This window comes from Tachyglossus aculeatus, unplaced genomic scaffold, assembly GCF_015852505.1.
Source record: "Tachyglossus aculeatus isolate mTacAcu1 unplaced genomic scaffold, mTacAcu1.pri scaffold_144_arrow_ctg1, whole genome shotgun sequence".
In the NCBI taxonomy this organism is placed as follows: domain Eukaryota; kingdom Metazoa; phylum Chordata; class Mammalia; order Monotremata; family Tachyglossidae; genus Tachyglossus; species Tachyglossus aculeatus.
Genome location: NW_024044868.1, coordinates 49815 through 70492, shown reverse-complemented (window position 1 = coordinate 70492; position 20678 = coordinate 49815). Strand labels below are relative to the sequence as shown.

Genomic DNA, 20678 nt, shown 5'->3' with positions numbered 1-20678 from the left:
GACTCACAGTCTAGAAGGGGGAGACAGAGAACAAAACCAAACATATTAACAAAATAAAATAAATAGAATAGACATGTACAAGTGAAATAGAGTAATAAATATGTACAAACGTATATACATATATACAGGTGCTGTGGAGAAGGGAAGGAGGTAAGATGGGGGGATGGAGAGGGGACGAGGGGGAGGAAGAAGGAAGGAGGGGGCTCAGTCTGGGAAGGCCACCTGGAAGAGGTGAGCTCTCAGTAGGGCCTTGAAGGGAGGAAGAGAGCTAGCTTGGTGGATGTTGGGAGCGAGGGCATTCCAGGCCCAGGGGGATGACGTGGGCCGGGGGTCGACGGCGGGACAGGCGAAAACGAGGCACGGTGAGGGGATTAGTGGCAGAGGAGCAGATGGTGCGGGCTGGGCTGTAGAAGGAGAGAAGGGAGGTGAGGTAGGAGGGGGCGAGGTGATGGAGAGCCTTGAAGCCGAGGGTGAGGAGTTTCTGCCTGATGCGCAGATTGATTGGTAGCCACTGGAGATTTTTGAGGAGGGGAGTAACATGCCCAGAGCGTTTCTGGACAAAGACAATCTGGGCAGCGGCATGAAGTATAGATTGAAGTGGGGAGAGACACGACGATGGGAGATCGGAAAGGAGGCTGATACAGTAGTCCAGATGGGATAGGATGAGAGCTTGAACGAGCAGGGTAGCAGTTTGGATGGAGAGGAAAGGGCGGATCTTGGCAATGTTGCGGAGCTGAGATAGGCAGGTTTTGGTGATGGCTTGGATGTGAGGGGTGAACGAATGAGCGGAGTCGAGGATGACACCAAGGTTGCGGGCTTGTGATACGGGAAGGATGGTAGTGCCGTCCACAGTGATGGGAAAGTCAGGGAGAGGGCAGGGTTTGGGAGGGAAGACAAGGAGTTCGGTCTTGGACATGTTGGGTTTTAGATGGCGGCAGACATCCAGTTGGAGATGTCCTGAAGGCAGCAGGAGATGCCAGCCTGGAGCGAGGGGGAGAGAGCAGGGGCAGAGATGTAGATTTGGATGTCATTAACGTAGAGATGATAGTTGAAGCTCTAGTCAGCTCCAGGCCATGTTTTTCCTGCCAAAACAGAACTCCTCCATCTTGTTCTACAAATAATATATACTATTTGATTTCTATATAGTCCATGTGGTGAAGTCCATGTCTGCCATCGTTGTTTAGGTTGGATAAAGAAGGTGCTGCAAATAAAAAGGTCATTTGTGTCACAGAAATCCTAAGTCGGTCCCCAGCTTGATTCTGATTTCCAAGGCCATATTTTCCAACAACCTTCATTTCCATTCTATAACCAACTTTTGCATTCCAGTCCCCAGTGATAATCAACATATCTTGCAGCTTTTATCAATCTCTCTCTGTACTTCATCGTAAAACCTATTTCTTCTTGCTCTGCATTCGTTGTTGGGGCGTACACCTGAACTATTGTTATATTGAATGGTTTTCTTCTGAAACAAAAAGATAACGATTGGTCAATTACAGCATTACATCCAATAACTGTCTTAGCAATTTTCTTTTTATTGGGGCGTGAAAAGGAAGTCAAGACGTCCTTTCCCACTGAGTCTTGAGGAGTGAGAGAAGATGAGGCCCTCTCTGGAGAGAGCAGAATGAGAGTCCATGTTGTCTCGGGAGAGTCAAGTTTCAGTGAAGGGGAGGAGGAGGAGTGACTGGGACAGGAACAGGTCAAAGATGAAGGGAAGCTTCCTCACGGTGGAGTTGGGGAACCACAGGTCACCCTTGGCTGAATCTGTGGACATGTGGGTATGTGGGTGGTGGGGAGGGAAGAGGGGGCAGCGCTAGAGTTGGGGAGGGACTGGCTGAGACAGGGGCTGGTGTAGGGGGAGGGGACAAGGGGTGGTGCTGAAACAGGATTACAGGGATGCGATGGGGAGAATGGTGTGAGCAGTGCAAGAGGTGTGGAGGAATTTGGCAGCGGAGCTTGGGGGAGGTGAGGTGGGAGGAGAAGACTGGGGTGGTCTGACAGGTAGTGGGGGGGACTGAATGGTCATGGTGGAGTTGGTGAGTTAAATGACAATAACAACTTAATCCCGTGTTACTCAGAGGAGGTGGTTGCATTGTCCTTGGGTCGTTAAGTGGGAGAAGGTCAGAGACTAGAAGAACCTTGAGTAGATGGCTGAATTGTCCATGGGTCTCAGAGAGTGAAGAGTCCTGTGTTCAGGTGAACTCCGAGGAGTTTGTAAATTCGTTGCGGTCATAGAATGTAACTGTTTATTATTGTTGTTCTCTCTCAAGCACTTAAGTGGTCTGCATGCAGATTGAATGAATGAATGAATAGTTGAATTGGCCTTGGGGCCTTGGGAGTGAAGGGGCCATTGTTCATTCATTCACTCATTCATTCGCATTTATTGAGTGCCTACTGTGTGCAGAGCACTGTACTAAGAGCTTGGAGAGTCCACTTCAGCAATAGAGACAATTCCTACCCACACCTGACTTACAGTTGAGAAGGGGGAGACAGACATCAAAACAAGTAAACAGGCTCAATATAAAAAACTACAATTATAGCTATGTACTCATCAAACAGGTAAACAGGCATTACTATTAATTCTTCATTCAATCGTATTTATCGAGCATTTATTGTGTGCAAAGGACTGTATTAAATGCTTGAAAGTACAAATCAGCAATAAAGGGAGACAAATATAATTATAAGTATATATACATATACATGTATGTACGTATATATATATATTTATGTGTGTGTATATATATATACGTATGCATAAATGCACAGGTGCTGTGGGGTGGGAGGGGAGGAAGAGCCAAGGGAGTGAGTCCGGCTGATGGGGAGCTTTGTGGGAGCTGAGGAAAAGGGGGGTTTAGTCTGGTGAGGCCTCATGGAGGAGGTGAGCCTTCAGTAGAGCTTCGAAGGAGGAAAGTGTGGTTTTCTTGGCAGATAAGAGGAGGGAAGGCCCTCCAGGCCCCAGGTACTACGTGGTCGATGGCGAAACAGGTGAGAACGAGGCACAGTAAGAAGGTTAGCACCATAGGAGCGGAGTGTGCGGGCTGGGATATAGAAGGAGAGAAGGGAGGTGATCTGACTGTAGGGAAAGTGGGAAGATGAAGAAATTGAGGAAAAAAAGCCACTTCACATCCGCAGGAGATCGAGAACACTGGGTCCTATAATCCTGGCGGGCAGTCAGACCGTTGCCAGGGATTCCAACAGTTGATGACCTGACCAAGCTGAGGTAGCTCGGGGGAGAGGTCCGGCATTCTCTGGAAAGTCTCTGCCCCGAGCAACGGTTGATGTTCCCCACCGGTTTGTGGCCCGTCGGCGAAGGGATCTCGTGATTCTTGGGCAGGTTGGTGTTCCGGGTCACGGTTTAAGGCCGCACCAGTTTGTGGCCCCTCGAAGGAGAGATCTCACCGTCCTATGTCAGGTCATTTTCCCGGGCCACAGTTGATCGTCTGCGCCACTTATGGCCCCTCGCTGTAGAGATGTCGGCCTCCTGAGACAGGTCTTTGTCCCAAGGGGTGGTTGATGGTCCGTGCCGTTTTGTGGCTTCTTTTCCCTATGGCCTGGCTCCGGCCCTCGTCCTCACCGGCTTCCTATTCTCTCTCAGCCTGAGAGCACTATCAACAAGCCCAGGCCGTCATTCTCTTCCAGGCTTCTCGCGTGGGAGCTGAGAAATGTGCAGATCGTGGTCGAGGGGTCGTTCTTTAGAATTTCAGTTTTCTGAAAAGTGGGTGGCAAAAACTACGTGAGACCCGATGCAGCCCTACCCTGTCAGCAGCCCTCCACTTCTACCACACCCCCTGTCTTCCCCCTGCCTCACCCTTCAACTTCCCCTCCCAGGGCAGCGGAGATGGTAAGGGGTTCAGAGAAAGAGCCTGAGAGAAGGGAAAGAGGAGAAAGAAAGTCAGAGAAATCAATCAATCGAGAGTATTTGTCGAATCAATCAGTCAATCGATGGTGTTACTATGTGTAGCGCACTCTACTAAGAGCTGGGGAGAGCAAAATCCATCAGAATGAGCAGACTCGTTTCCCTGCCCTTAATGAGCTGACAGTCTAGGGGAAAACAGCGGCTAGAGGCCCAGCGGGTAAGCATTCAGGGAGGAGAGTAAGGGAGGAAAGGAAGATGGAGGAGGATGCATAAAACCGAGAAGGGAGGGCTGAGAGAGAGACAGAGACAGACAGAGAGAGAGAGAGAGAGAGAGAGAGAGAGGAGACAGAGAGTCTACGGTTGGGATTCATGCTGTGAAAGGAATTTCAAGTCTTGCTCGGAGAACCACAGATTTTCCAGACTGATGGTAATGGCGAGGGAACAGGAACCATGCCGTTATTTTCTATTTTCATTATCCATCCATCTATCCTCTTCCCGGAGGGATTACTCTGGAGGAGGAGCACCAAGAGGGGCCTCCCGTCGGTACCAGTCAAAAGAAGGGACTCTCCCACTCTCCCCTGTTCTGCTTCTAGATTGATGGCGATGGTATATACTGATGGGGAAGGAAACGAACCATTAATTTCTCCTTTGTTTGTCCATTCATCCGTCCACTCGCTTTCTGGATGAACTACCGCCACTCGATTTCCTACTACTCTGTCTGGGTTTGGCCCTCTTCCTCCTCCTGGTCCTAGTCCACCTCCGTCCCATGGTACTATCTATCACCTCTGACTGTTCCTCCTCCTCTAACGGGTCATAACCCTACCCTTCTGCCTAGTCCGGACCCTCTGTCTCTCCCTGATCCTGTGCCCTCATTCTCCTCCTGGTCCTGACCTTCCTCCTCCTTTGTCGGGCCCTGGCCCGGGAATCAGAAGGTTATGGGTTCTAATCCTGACTCCGCCACTTGTCTGCTGTACTACCTGAGCAAGACACTTAACTTCTCCATGCTTCAGTTACCTTTCATTCATTCATTCAATCGCATTTATTGAGCGCTTACTGTGTGCAGAGCACTGTACTAAGCGCTTTGGGAGTACATGTTGGGAACATATAGATACGGTCCCTACCCAACAGTCGGCTCACAGTGTACCTCAGTCTACCTCATCTGTAAAACGGGAATTGAGACTGAGCCCCTCATGGAACAGGGACTGTGTCCAATCCGATTTGCTTGTATCCACCCCAGCACTAAGTACAGTACCTGGCACGTAGTAAGCGCTTAACACATACAATAATTATTATTGTTATTACTCATATACCACTGTCCACAACTCTCTCCACCTTCAAAATCCTCCTATAATCACATCTCTTCCTAGAGGCATCCTCCTATAATCACATCTCTTCCTAGAGGCCTTCCCTGACTAAGCCTTTATATTGCTTATCTCCACTCTTCTCACCATCAACTATGTACTTTTCTGTGTACCCTTTAAGCTCTTTGATACTCATAAGAGCCCTATGGAACTTACGTAAATATCTTGATACTTAACTATGTCCCTTAACTGTATTTTATTTGAATATCTGTCTCCTCTTGGAGACTGTAACCTCCTCCTTATGGGCAGGAAAGTACAATTATAATTTTACTTTCCCCAAAGCTTAGTACAATGCTCTGTACACAGATTGTTTGCTTGACTGATTAATCACCTTCCCTGTTCTTGCTTCCCAATCTATTTTACCCCGAAGATAATCCTCTCTTCCTGCTACCATCACCTTCCCTACCTCATCCTTTCTGCTCAACCTTAATTATTTTCCCCCGAAGACCTATGTCTAGCACATCCTAAGCTTTATACCTCAACCAGCCCAATAGTTCCTGTTGGCACTGCCACCTTCAACATTTCCCAGTCCTCCAATGGTTCATTAAGTCTTTCAGGGACTGTGGATTTTCCACCCCATTCAAACAGCATTTTCCAGCTACAGAGATAGTCAGCAGGCCACTCTTGGCTTTCAGGATATTGCAGGGTGCTGATTGGCAACCACGCTGCAAAATTGTTACCATTGTGGTCAGTGACAGGGTGCAGACAAGTTTCCACTCCCCGAAAAGGCTGCCTCGGCCCTCTCGGCTGCTGCCTTTGCAGTCCTGCAGAGGGAGCCCTACTGTCAGAAGAGTCAGGTCTTCATTCAATTTCATTATCTCTACCTACTGTCTTCAAACCAAGTACCCACGCCGACTGCTGGGGTTTCCACATGCGTCCTAGGACAGATGGAGGTGCACCAGGGAAGCAGTAATCACAGGTAGGCCTGGCCCTCACCGCTTTGAACCAATGATTCACACGCAATTAAGATGCCCAGCATCCTGGGCTCCTGCAGCCTGGTCACAAACAGGTTGAGCAGGTTGAATCGGACCACCCATCCTTCAGTCCTAGTGGGACTCTTTGCCCCTTGGTGGAGATCTCCTAGCCAGGAACCATTGCTACTATTATCATTGTTATGGTATTTGTTAAGCGCTTACTCTGTGCCATGCACTGTTCTAAGCACTGGACTAGATACAAGGTAATCAGGCTGTCCCATGTGGGGCTCACAGTCTCAATCCCCATTTTACAGATGAGGTAACTGAGGCACTGAGAAGTTAATCAGCTCGCCCAAGGACACACAGCAGACAAGTGGCAGAGCAGAGACTAGAATCCACATCCTCTGACTCCCAAACCCGTGCTCTTTCCACAAACCCACGCTGCTTCTCCTATTGATACGTCTTTATGACAGTGTTCCTACCCTGTCTGGCTCCACCTTCGGATCCTGCTCTCACCCCAACTAGTCTGCACCCTCTGAAACTTTCGAACACTCCTATGGGGACTGGTGGTAGTAGCAGAGAAGATATGGGAATGGATGGGTCGCGGCACGCAACTTCTCATACCTCTTTCTCTAACAGACTAATATATTCACTTCCCCAAAGCCCAGGAAAACACATAGTCCCTTGAGCAGAACTCTTGAGAAGCGCACTAGGAAGGAGAAAGATCAAACTCTGAGATCAGTAAACAGGTCAGTGGTATTTATTAAGCACTTACTATGTACAGACCACTGTATTAAGCCCTTGGGGGAGTACAATACAGCAGAAATAGTGGCTAATGTTCCCCACCCATAGCAAACTTACAGTCAAGAGGGGCAGACAGATAATATTATAAATAGATAATTCATAATATATAATTTAAAGAAATGTACAAGGTATTGGGGGCTTGGAGGTGGAGTGAATATCAAATTGCCCAAAGGTCATAGATTCAAGTGCCTAGACAAGGGAGAATGGAGAGGGAGCCAGGGGAAAAAAGGGCTTAATTGGGGAAGGCCTCTTGGAGGAGATGTTACGTCCAAGAAGGGAATTAGGATTGAGGAGGAAGGGGCAGGGAGAAGTTGAGGACAAGTATGTTCACTTACTTACCTTGTCCCTATCCCAGTTTCCACGGCCTGGTACATCCCCCAGCCCCTTGCTATACAAGGCTTTTGGGTTGGGGCTCCGTGCAGAAACCAGCCCTGGCTTCGTTGTCCACTAGTGGACAGTGGAGTGTTCAGCTGGCTCTACCTTCAACAACTTTGTGGGGATGCATGTCTAATGTCCAACAGAGGCCCCAGTGTCCCTGACGCCATAGGAGGATGGAAGGATTGGATGTTGTAAGCCTTAGGAGATAGTCATATAATAATAATAATAATAATAATAATAATAACAATAGCATTTATTAAGCACTTACTATGTGCAAAGCACTGTTCTAAGCGCCGGAGAGGTTACAAGGTGATTGGGTTGTCCCACGGGGGGCTCACAGCCTTAACCCCCATTTTACAGATGAGGTAACTGAGGCACAGAGAAGTTAAGTGACTTGCCCAAAGTCACACAGCTGACAATTGGCAGAGCAGGGATTTGAACCCATGACCTCTGACTCCAAAGCCCATGCTCTTTTCCACTGAGCCAGGCTGCTTCTCTATGTGTGTGCTGTGGGCAATGTCAGGCAAAAATGAATTCCTGAGGCTCACCTGGGGGTTTCCCTTGACCTGCGTGGCTTAGTGGAAAGAGCAGGGGCTTGGGAGTCAGAGGAAGTGAGTTCAAATCCCGGCTCCACCACTCCTCAGCTGTTTGAATCTGGGCAAGTCACTTCATTTCTCTGTGCCTCAGCTATCTCACCTGTAAAATGGGGATTAATTATTATTATTATTTATTATTATTATTATAATTATTGTTGTTATTATTGTATTTGTTAAGCGCTTAACTATGTGCCAGGGACTGTACTAAGTGATGGAGTGGATGTAAACAAATCGGGGTGGACATAGTCCCTGTCCCATGTGGTGCTCACAGTCTCAATCCCCATTTTACAGGTGAGGTAACTGAGGCCCAGAGAAGTGAAGTGACTTGCCCAAGGTCACACAGCAGACAATTATGAGCCCCATGAGGAAAACCCGATTACCTTGTGTCTACCCCAGCACTTAGAACAGGGTTTGGCACATAGTAGATGCTTAACAAATACCATCATCATCATCATCATCTGTTTTGCCATATCAGAATAGCATCAGCCACTATAGCTTCAAGTGCTCATAGGACACAGCCTACCCCCAAATGTCCCTCTGGCCAATGACAGGTAGAGAAGGCCACTAAGGGCCGAGACCCCTCTACCAGCATGATGATTCTCCTATAGCTGAAGGCGCCCAAGCAAGCCACAGTTAGGTCTGGACTTCACACATTGTTTGTCCCCCATTTGTCCATTTCCAAAACTTTTAGCCTTCATTTCGTATCCTCCACATGGGCTTGGGTGAGTAACTTGAGAGCTGTGCAAGAGCCATCAAATTAGGGCTATCCAGTCCATTCCCCCTGCCTCTATAACCTTGCCAATCAAAGTCAATGGCTTTCCCTTCTAATAACCAATACTTTGTATATCAGTTATGGGATCCTCAATTAACAACAGGATAAAGGCCAGATTGGGTTTTGAGTGAAAAAATCTCACAAACACTTTACAGGATGCTGCACCTTTTCCTCACTCCTGGCTTGTTGCAACCACTGCCCAGCAGACAGAAGGGCCTTTGGTGGGCCTTCACCAATACAAGGCAAATAGACATGGAATATGCTAGGCATGCAGTAAGCTGAGATGGTGCTACATGTGTACTTTGCCCAAGTACATAGAGCTCACTCCAACTAAAACATTTATCTGGAGGACAGGTCCAGATGAAGATCCCCATGCTCACAGGGGTATTCAATTTGGGGGCTCCCACAGCGCCTATGACATCATTATACAATGCTGCACTTACCAAGCCTCTCCTCCTCCTCTATCATGAATCCAGAGTCAGAGTTCTCCCCTCCCTCCTTCTGCCCTTGCTCCCTTTTATCTCTGTCAGGCTCCTGCCCTTCCCAGGAAATGGTGGTGATTGTCCAGACATCAGGTCTACAGAATGGGTGGGGGTGTCCAGGCCTCAGAGCCATGGAACAGGTTGGGCATCAGAAAGCATCCAAATCTAATTTGCTTCCCCTTTCTCCTCAGTCAGCTGAGAGTCACTTTCTTACCCCTCAATGGAGAGACTTATTCTCACCTTCCTGCCCCGCTGGCCCATGGAGTGAAATGAAGCTGGCTCCTTCCATACATCTGATTAGGCCTCATATGTAACGGGGAAACTGGGGCCAAGTAGCATTTTGTCACTGCTGTCTGGCTGGAAGGTCTGCAAGGGAAAAAGGAGACGGGAGGACCCTGCTTAGCAGAGGGGAAAGGGGAAGGCTTGAGAACCATCTGTCCCTGGTGAACTTCACTTTGACCTAAACTCAGCTCTGTATCCTTGACTCTCTCACTAAACATGTTTTCCCTGTGATAGGGCATCCCTTACCATCAGCTTTAAAGCACTCAATCACCTTGTCTCCTCCTACCTCACCTTGCTACTCTTCTACTACAATTCAACCCACACACTTTGCTCTTGCAATGCCAACTTTCTCACTGTACCTTTATCTTGTCTCTCTCCCAGCCAGCCTCTAGCCCACTCCGCAACATTGCCAAGATCCGCCCTTTCCTCTCCATCCATACTGCTACCCTGCTCATTCAAGCTCTCATCCTTTCCCTTCTGGACTACTGCATCAGCCTTCTCTCTGATCTCCCATCCTCGTGTCTCTCCCCACTTCAATCCATACTTCATGCTGCTGCCCGGATTATCTTTGTCCAGAAATGCTCAGGGCATATTACTCCCCTCCTCAAAAATCTCCAGTGGCTACCAATCAATCTGCGCATCAGGCAGAAACTCCTCACCCTGGGCTTCAAGGCTCTCCATCACCTCGCCCCCTCCTACCTCACCTCCCTTCTCTCCTTCTACAACCCACCCCGCACCCTCCGCTCCTCTGCTGCTAATCTCCTCACCGTACCCCGTTCTCGCCTGTCCCGCCATCGACCCCCGGCCCACATCATCCCCCGGGCCTGGAATGCCCTCCCTCTGCCCATCCGCCAAGCTAGCTCTCTTCCTCCCTTCAAGGCCCTACTGAGAGCTCACCTCCTCCAGGAGGCATTCCCAGACTGATCCCCTTCCTTCCTCTCCCCCTCGTCCCCCTCTCCATCCCCCCCATCTTACCTCCTTCCCTTCCCCACAGCACCTGTATATATGTGTATATGTTTGTACATATTTATTACTCTTTTTTATTTATTTTACTTGTACATATCTATTCTATTTATTTTATTTTGTTAGTATGTTTGGTTTTGTTCTCTGTCTCCCCCTTTTACACTGTGAACCCACTGCTGGGTAGGGACTGTCTCTATATGTTGCCAAATTGTACTTCCCAAGCGCTTAGTACACTGCTCTGCACACAGTAAGTGCTCAATAAATACGATTGATGATGATGATCCTGTCTCTGGTTTGGAATGCCCTCCCTGTTCATTTCTGACAGACAAAGACTCTCCCCACCTTCAAAGTCTTATCGATGGCATTTCTCCTCCAAGAGGCCTTCCCTGATGAAGCATTCCTTACCTCTTCCCACTCCTTTCTGTGCTGCCTTGACTTGCTCCCTTTATTCATCCCCCATCCAAGCCCCACTGCACTTATGTACATATCTGTAATTTTAGTTTTTATATTAGAGTTTAACCTCTAGAGTTTAAGCTCCTTCTGGACAGGGAATGTGTTTGTTATATTGTTGTGCTGTACTCTATCAAGCACATAGTACAGTGCTCTGCACACACTAAGCACTCAAATACGATTGACTGGCTGAATGACTAACTCTAAGTTGGCCATGGAGCAGAGACAAAAGAGAAAGAATTAGTGGGAGAGTGAGTCAGAAAGAGAGGGGGTGAGGGAGAGGAAGAGAGAGAGAAAGAAAGAGAGAGAAAGAGAGAGAGAAAGAGCGAATGAGCATGTGAATATAAGAATTAAATAAGGAAACTCTGGAGGTGATCTGCAGGAGCACAAGTCAATGCCTGCTCCCGCTTACCACCCATACAATCTGAAGACAAACATGTGCTCCCTGGAACTCTCCATGATGCCCTCCAACAGATCTCACCCGGACCAGTTTAGTAGGGGAGGTAGAGTGATTCTCAACAACCATATCTGACCTGTTGGCTCTGGAAGGCATCCAGACTCCTCTCACAGCATGCCCATCCTAACAGGTGGGCTGGCAGTGGCAGGAGAGTCAGAATCATGCCAGGACAAGATCGATTGCCACGTAGTACCTAGGCTCCAGGCATGGCCTCTCCCTATGCCCCCTCATCAACCAACCTAATCTTCGCAGACCAGAGAATTGCAGAAGAAACCAAAGATGGCTGCAGCAGGTAGTGTCTGAGGGAATGTAGGTGTCCAAGGTGGGAAGGTGATGTAGGGCAATGAGGACTCCTGGTTAGCTTCATCTCCTCCTCATCCCCTCTACTATTGTGCATGTGTCAAAGTCATCTTGAGAAGGTTCTGTCTGGATGCCAGCTTAGTAGTGTCCTAAACAGTAGCCAGGTTGGTATGATTAAGATTACTACCTGTAGAGGGAATGGCTCAAGTTGCATATCTCTGGGAGGTGATTTTGAGCTGTCTCCCTCTCACTTCTTTATGCCACTTATTCTAGGACTGCAGCTCCCAAAATACCTCCATTAATCTGCCCAGCTAGGGACCCTTGAGTTGGTAACTGTTGGCAGAAAGTGTTGGGAAAGGAGGGATAATTCCTTTAATTTTCAGTATCTGACTCGCTCTGCCTTGATTGCTGCCGCAACTCAGAAATTGTGCCTATGTTCAGAGGGACCAGGAAGATAAATGTGACAGCTCTGAAGAAAAGCAGAGTGATCAGGGTCTCCCTAGAGAAACACTTTACTTTCCAGCTGGTTCCAGCAAAATATTCTGTAAAATGTCATTCCATTACACTGGGTGAACAGCCTAACACATGTAAAGCATTGCATCTGATTGTCCTGTTCTAATCCCAGTCTTTGTGACTACATAAATGTTTCCGTGCAGCTTTTGATGAGAGATGTAATCACCATCTCAAACTGGATACAGGCAACGGGACATCAGGATTTCTTGGTGCTCTTCCATTGTTCTGACCAGAAAAGGGGAAGGAAGATTCTCATTATAACTCTCCACAGATGGATCCCCTTTCACCATCAGAAGCATCATCTTTAAACCAAAGAAAAACTCCACGGGAAAGAGACCCTTTTGGAAGGGTATGAGGTTGGTCCAGGCCCTAGGAATGGAACTAGGAGAGTGGCTGGCGCCATCTAGGGCAAGGGCCAGGTACAGCCTCCAGGCCAGCCTGAAGTGTTGAACTCTGTCCTCATCGACCCATCCTTTCTCTGGTCACCTTGATTTCTGTATTAGCCTCCCTGTTGACCTCCCTACCATCAGTCTCTCCCCACCACAGTCCATAATAATTCGCTCTGCTTACCGGATTACTTTTCTACAACATTCAGTCCATGTTTCCCCACTCCTCAAGAACCTTCAGTGAATGCCCTCCCGTCTTCGCATCAAACAGAAACGCCTCCCCATTGGCTTTAAAGCACTCAGTCACTTGCCCCCTCCTACCTCACCTTGCTACTCTCCTACTACAATTCAGCCTTCAGCCAGTGTGGCTTAGTGGATAGAGGACGGGCTTGGAGGTCAGAAGGTACTGGGTTCTAATCCCACTCATTCTGCCAGTTGTCTGCTGTGTGAACTTGGGCAAGTCACTTCACTTCTCTGGGCTTCAGTTTTCGCGTCTGTAAAATGGGGATTAGACTGTGAGCTCTATGTGTCCAACCCAATTACCTTGTATCTACCCCAGCACCTAGTACAGTGCCGGGCACTTAGTAAGTGCTTAACAAATACTACAATTGGCATTATTACAAAAAAAAAGCAAACCTGCTCCTTGTGGGGTTGGCCACTGAAACATGACTTTTGCCTCCCTCCATCCAGCCTGTAAACTCTTAGAGGGCAGGGATCATATCTTCTAAATCTATAAGATTTTGTCCAGTCTTCTGGATCCAATGGTGCTCATTAAATACTATGGAATGCTAAATATTCCACAATGGAACCCAGCTGTAATGTAATTTTCCAGAGGAACTTCTTTAGTCTTTCCCCAAAGTCTTTACTCAGACAATTCAAGCTTCTCCAAGATTTCCCCTACCCACAAAACTATGTGAATGATTGGGTTCCTTTCTCTAGCACCAGTGACCCAGAATGGCACAAAGCTGGCACAAAGTAAGCAGTGAACAAATACCACAATTCAGAAGGGGCCTACACTCCGCCTCTTTCCTGATCACTCTGAGCCCCACGTGGGACAGGGATCGTCCAACCTGATTTGCTTGTATTGTATTGCTGGTATACAGAGTCTGGCAGAGAGTAAGCGCTTAAATACCATAATCATCATCCTCCCTACAGCTCCCTTGGAAGACAGTAGGACTGGGTTCCAGGGAGACTGTTCACCTAGGTCTTGGTGCAGTTGGGCTGGTTGTTCCTCAGGCCAGGTCAGTTATTTCCGAATTATTCACAGACTCTGGGACATCCCCGCTCCCAGCCCCACAGCACTTATATCCATATCTGTAATTAATTTATTTATATTAATGTCTGTCTCCCCGTCTAGACTGTAAGCTTGTTGTGGGCAGGGAATGTGCCTGTTTATTGTTATATTGTACTCTCCCAAGTGTTTAGTTCAGGGCTTTGCACACAGTAAGCACTCAATACAACTGAATGAATGAAAAATTTTCCCCCTTAAATAGAGGGCCGACATCCACTAAAAACTATGAATATTAGAGCTGGGTTAGCCTAGGCCTTAGGAGCTGGGTTCATTAGCTAATTTCTTTGCAAAGTCTGAGGCCGGGTCACAGAAATATGGCAGGCGGAGGACAGTTGGCCACTCGTCTCAGCACAAACTTTTACTACCTTCACTCCAAGCAAACGAGGCAGACAGCTAAGGATCCCTGACTGCTCCCCCGTCCTCTGAGCTAATTTTACCTCTGAACCATCAGGCGGTAGCTTTTCCTAGATTAGTGGAAGAATATCTGCCTCATGACAAAAATGATATTTAAAAATGGATTTGTTGAAGGTGGTGAGAGGTATATGGATGACTGATTGGTTGAAAGGAATGCTCATTGCTAACTGATGATTCATGCATGTATTTGTGAACAGTTTTCTGGTTTTTCCAATGAGCACTTTTTTGAACAAACGCCAATTTAAAAGCAAAATTATTTGGCACCTGGTCCACTTTTCTAAAAAGAATTTTCAGAGACATGTTGCCAAGAATGCTAGTGAGTATAGAGATGGCTTTAAGAAAGTCTTCCACACACACCTACCCAGATGAGTACTTTCTATCAAAAACTTCAAGGAAAAACATCAATTTTTTAAAAGTGGCTCAGATTACCAACAGATGCCAGAGATTATTTTCTAATAGTGGTTTTGGGTAAAAAGGTGACAGCAGGAAAATAAACCAACCACAACCAAAAAACCTTGCCATAGGGATTGAAATACTCCAAACCACATGAATGAACCGTTCATTACGCGATCACAGCGAATTAAACTCCCACAATCACAGCCTTTTCCACATTAAGAATACTAAAAAGCACTTGGTATCTGAATACCAATTTGCTGTAAGGTTAATATAAAAGTTACAAGCTCAAATAGTTTCTCAACTTGGAACTCCATGAATTTCTATTTTTAGGTCATTAATGTGCCTTAAAACCACAATTAGTCTGGCACAGGTGTTGAGGGTTTGATATTATTTGGTTTGCTGGGTTTAGCTTTTTTTTTTGAGGATAAGGGGAGGGGGGAGATTAAGATAGGTTTGTATTACAGTATCCAAAGGTTTGAGTTGATTACGGATAATAAGGCAACAGCACCAAATCTTTCCTGGCCAGCCTCAGTTAACAGTACCCAGGGAAAGTTCAAAGACTCACAAATTTCGCAGGGTTAATTAAGTGTAGTAACCTAGAGATTTTTTGGGTGGGCCTCCCTCCCCGCATTTTTCGGACAAGCCTGAGTATTATGATAGGCTAGTGTAGCAAAACTGTCTTCAGAACTGTGTGGGGCCCAAATCCCTATGGGCCCCGATGCTAAGTGCCCAAAATAAGCAGGAATTGCATGAAACAACATTTTTCACTAGTCCTGCTAGGGCGAGGTGAGGGTAAGGTCGTTGTGAGCTGGAAACATGTCTACCAGATCTGTTATACTGTACTCTCCCAAGGGCTTCGTGCTGTGCTCTACAGGCAGTAAATGCTCAATAACTACAATTGTTTGATTGATCACTGGCTTCATGTACAGTGAGGGCTTCCAACAGAACTGCTTTGGTCCTGGTACCAAATGCTTCAGGCCTTGGTCTGATGGGGAAGCAAGTTTCCAAGATGAAATGACTCAAACTCATAGGGCCAATCAATCGATTGTATTATGTGAGCAATTACAGCATACAGAGCACTGTGCTAAATACTTGGGAGTGTGTACTATAAAAGTTGGTAGACAAATTCCCTGGACACCACAAGCTTACAGTCTGAAATAACCTCCCTTTATCGCACCACTGCCTCTGCCTCTTATCATACCCCTTCTCCACACACACCCAAGGAATCCAGATGGCATCATGTCCACTTGATTGGCAAGCAACTACCCTCTCACCCACCGTGAGCCCCCAGTGAAGCCTGAAGGGGACTCAGAGAAGCCCCCAGGCCCAGTTAGGCTAGCTGCAGAGTGATGAAAGGAACACAGAGACAGAAATGAGCACTCAGGCAGCAGCTGTCAGAGAGACATCAGAGCCAATGAAGTGGCACCAGCGAGAGGGTCGTAGAACCCACACATTCATGCTGAATTGATATAGAAAATGCCAGCGGCACCCAAGTTCTGTTACATGGCTAATAATAACTGTGGTACTTGTTAAGCATTTACTATGTGCTAAGCACTGTACTAACCGCTGAGGTTAGTACTAAACCCTCTCCATCCACCCCGCCTTACCTTCTTCCCCTCCCCACAGCACCTGTATATATGTATGTTTGTATGAATTTATTACTCTATTTTATTTGTGCATATTTATTCTATTTATTTTGTTACTATGTTTTGTTTTGTTCTCTGTCTCCCCCTTCTAGACTGTGAGCCCACTGTTGGGTAGGGACCGTCTCTATATGTTGCCAACTTGTACTTCCCAAGCGCTTAGTACAGTGCTCTGCACACAGTAAGTGCTCAATAAATATGATTGAATACAAGGTAATCGGGTTGGATGCAGTCCCTGTCCCATATAAGGCTCATGGTCTTAATCCCCTATTTACAGATGAGGTCACTGAGGGCCAGAGAAGTAAAGTGAGTTGCCCAAGATCACGCAGCAGACAGGTGGCAGAGCCGGGATTGGAATCCAGGTCCTTCTGACTCCCGGACCCTTGCTCTATCCACTGTGCCACCCTGCTTTTCAATGAGGCAGCTATGGTGAGGGCAGTTGAGACACTTGGATAATTCAACTTGCCTTTTGGTTTACCCTCTTGAAGGTTCACGTCCCCTTCTAGACTGTGAGCCCACTGTTGGGTAGAGACCGTCTCTATGTGCTCCCAATTTGTACTTCCCAAGCACTTAGTACAGTGCTCTGAACACAGTAAGTGGTCAATACGATTGAATTAATTAATTAATGGGCCAAACATATTTTGAGCAGGATTGGGTTACAGGAAACTAAGATCAAGACTTGAAAAAAAAATTATGAGCTCGGCAGGTGGCTGATGCAACAGTGAGACGAAGGACAATTCCTTCAGCTCGTGGTGTGTGGCAGGATTATCCAGCATGTAAAAATCTTTCTAATCACACTCGCACACATGAGACTCTTACTATTAATAGCAGCACAGAATACAAGAATGGATTTAATACACACACTTCACAAAGATAGGACTTTCTAATAGAGCTCAGGGCATTTTTGATTCAAAGCAGGTATTTCTGAACTCCACCCAAATTTCTACATGAAAAAGTTAAAACTGATGCAAAACACTGGCATAAGTCATTATGGCTCTGAAAATGTTTTCATCTGTGTATGATTAGGATTTTAATGCTTGGCCTGCAACTTCCACTGTTTCAGAGCCAAAGATGTAACAGCTTCGAAGAATAAAAGAATTACTCTATATTTGTCAGAAACTATTCACCAAACAAGCATTGCCACTTCGCTAACATTACCTGTCTGGCTTGAGGCCCATGGAATTGAAGAGTGTTGGAACAAAAAGGGGCAAAAAATTGTAAATGCTTGGGTAACTGCAGCCAAACTCTTACATAGCACTTTGCAATCCTGTGTTCAGCACGACAGGTTTGTTGGTTCCAGGTTTTTGGGATTTCTTTGGTTTTTCTGTCTTATAGTAATCATCATCATGATAATGGTGGTATTCATTCAATGCTTACGAAGTACTGGGGTAGATACAAGTTAATCAGGTCAGACAGTTCCTAGCCCTCATTGGACTGACAGTTTAAGGAGGAGGAAAAAAGTATGTTATCCACATTATATGGATGGGTAAAATGAAGTACGGAGAAGGTGACTTGCCCAACGTCACACAGAAGACAAGTGACAGAGCTGGGATTAGAACCCATGTCCTCTGACTCCCAGCTCCATGCTCTTTTCGCTAAGCTAAGCTGCTTCTTAAACACCCACATAATAATAATAATAATTAGTAATTACGGTATTTGTTAAATGCTTACTATGTGCCAAGCACTATTCTAAGCACTGGGGTAGATCCAGGGTAATCAGGTTGTCCCACATGGGGTTCAAAGTCTTAGTCCCCATTTTACAGATGAGGTAACTGGCAGAGAAAAGTTAAGTGGTTTGCCCATAGCAGATAAATAACAGAGTCGGGATTAGAACCCACGTCCTGTGACTCCCCAGTCTGTGCTCATTCCACTAAGCCATGCTGTTTCTCTCAAATACTGGCCAAACTACATGCTAGTTAGAGGAGAAAATCCACAGGTATGGAGGAAGCAGAGGAAGGTGGCATCTTGGAAGGGCAGTCCCTCTAGAGGAAGGGGAACTGCAGCTGGATCAAAGTGAATCCAGTCAGTCTCTGGGATCTAGTTCTCTTCTCTCCTCATACCTAGTATCCTTCTTACCCCCTCAACCCCTCTGCCCCCTCAACCCCTCTGGGAGATGGGGACTGACTGTCTCTCTCCTCCTCTCCCCCTGCCCCCCAAAACACAAATCCCAAATCTGTCCTACTGCTCTGGACCCAGTCATCAGAATGAGAATTTTGACTTCCTGCCAGTTTTCCAGAACCGGTAACTTTTGGAGCCAAAAGGCTGTGGGATACTGCCAAGACCACCTATGGAAAGTGAATTACAGCATCTTATAATTTACTACCTTGGGCTATGAGCACATAGGCTGAGTAAGGTGGGTTTAACCCACACTTATAGGGAAACCTTCTTCAGTGCTTGGTTCTTTTCCTGAACATTAAGCTGCAAAAGGCCACAAAACTCTGCTATTGTTTCCGAGGAACTGCGGTACACTCTCTGGGGCAGTGTGTTAACTGAAATTTTCTAAGGTTTCTAAAAAATCAACTCCACACTGTATTCTTTCTACCATTAATTACCTCTCAATCTGTCCATGGAAAGTTGTAGGGATAGCATTTATTGAGCATCTATTGTGTACAGTGCATTGTACTAAGCACCTGGGAGATGCAACAGAAGATCAAGAGCCCAGGCCTGGGAGTCAAAGGACCTGGGTTCTAATCCCAGCTCTGCCACTTGTCCAAGGTCACACAGCAGGCAAGTCACTTCACTTTTCTGTGCCTCAGTTACCTCAACTACAAAATGGGGATCAAAAATGAGAGCCCATGTGGGACACAGACTATGTCCAACCTGATTAGCTTGTATCTACCCCAGTGCTTAATACAGTGCTTGACTCATAGTAAGTGATTAACAAATACCATCATCATCAACCACCTGTAGTGCTCCTGTACCTATTCTATTAAACATTCACTTGTCTAGATATTCATTTGGCTGTTTTCCTCCAAATTAAGTGTCTGTCTCCTCCTCTATGTTGGGAGAATACTCTCTCAAGTGCTTAATACAGTGCCCTGTTCCCTGTGGGAGCTCAATAAATACTACTACTACTCAAGACCCCACTCAAGGTTGCACTTGGAGAGTTTCTAGTACTCTACCAGTCCCAGCTATGGGAGGGAGAGTCAAGCAGAGGCCTACCCATTTCATTCCTAGCTTGGGCAGTGGTTAGCAAGTGGAAGGCAATCTGCTACAAGTCAAAACTCACCCGTGCTGGGCAACAGCGGCCCGGGAGAGAGTCGAAGGCAGAGACTCAAGTTTACTGTGTGGAAGGTGGCAATGGTAGGCCACTTCTGTACTTTTAACCAAGAAAACTCTGTAGATCCACTGCCAGAACAATTGCAGATGGAAAGCCGGGCATTCTGGGGGAGATGTGTCCATGGTGTCACTATGGGTAGGAAACGACGACGGCATAAGACAAGACTATTCAAGAACTCTCCAACTCCACCCTTTTCCCACCTCAAAAGAAAGCAATGTCATAGTTTTAGGGTTAACCTGGTGATGAGGATTAGTGGCATAATGGGTAGCTGTGGACAGCCTCTGCATTTAGAGAAGTCTCTCCCATCTCCCCTGTAGGCCCTTGCAAATTCCTCTATTGACCTATCAGCCAATCCCCGTGTGTGTCTCCAAAGACAAGGCAACTCAACCCTCCAATGACTGGAGATTATGAAGACATTAAAATAGCAACAACTGTCAGAACACGCTCTCTAGGTTCACGACTCAGCACACTGGAGGCATGTGGGGCCCGAGCCTGGGTGTTCACACATTTGCAATTTCAAAGAGAGAGACTGGCAGAATCGAGAGAGGAACTCGACACAACCAGAGGCCAAGTCTCGATTACACCACGGGGACGCCGTGGCCTTGATCACCTGAAATCACAGCTCAGTGTCCCAGTGAGCGAGTTAGACACAGAGTGGCATTTATTACCATTGCCATTTAAAACTTAAGAATTTAAAACTTAAAAATTAAGAACCATTGCCATTTAAAACTTCTGGTCATGAGGCCCCCACTTCAGATGTAAAACTCAACGTTGACCCTTGTTCAATTTAACAATAGAATTTAGTGAGTGCCTACCACATGCAAAATGCAATACTAGGCGCTTGGAATATTACGGTAGAATGAGTAAACATGATTCCAGCCCTCACTTGTGTGATTTCGGGCAAGTCACTTAACTTCTCTGTGGCTCAGTTACCTCATCTGGAAAATGGGGATTTAGACTAAAAGCCCCATGTGGAGATGGACCTTGTCCAACCTGATTAGCTTGCTTCTACTCCAGCGCTTAATACAGTGCCTGGCCATAGCATGAGGGCTTAACAAATACCATTAAAAAAATTAGGATTGATTGTTCCTGTGCCCCACAGCCCGAAACAGCACCCCATTTACATTTGACTTCCTATGCCTG

At 46.7% G+C, this 20678-nt stretch overlaps 1 non-coding gene across 1 annotated transcript; it reads left to right on the top strand.

Annotated features, from left to right (window-relative positions):
* Nucleotides 1-19336: 19336 nt before the first annotated feature.
* On the top strand, nucleotides 19337-19474 carry LOC119923112. The gene has a single exon (XR_005448767.1). It is a non-coding gene; the product is annotated as a small nucleolar RNA SNORA7 (small nucleolar RNA).
* The last annotated feature ends 1204 nt before the right edge of the window (nucleotides 19475-20678 follow it).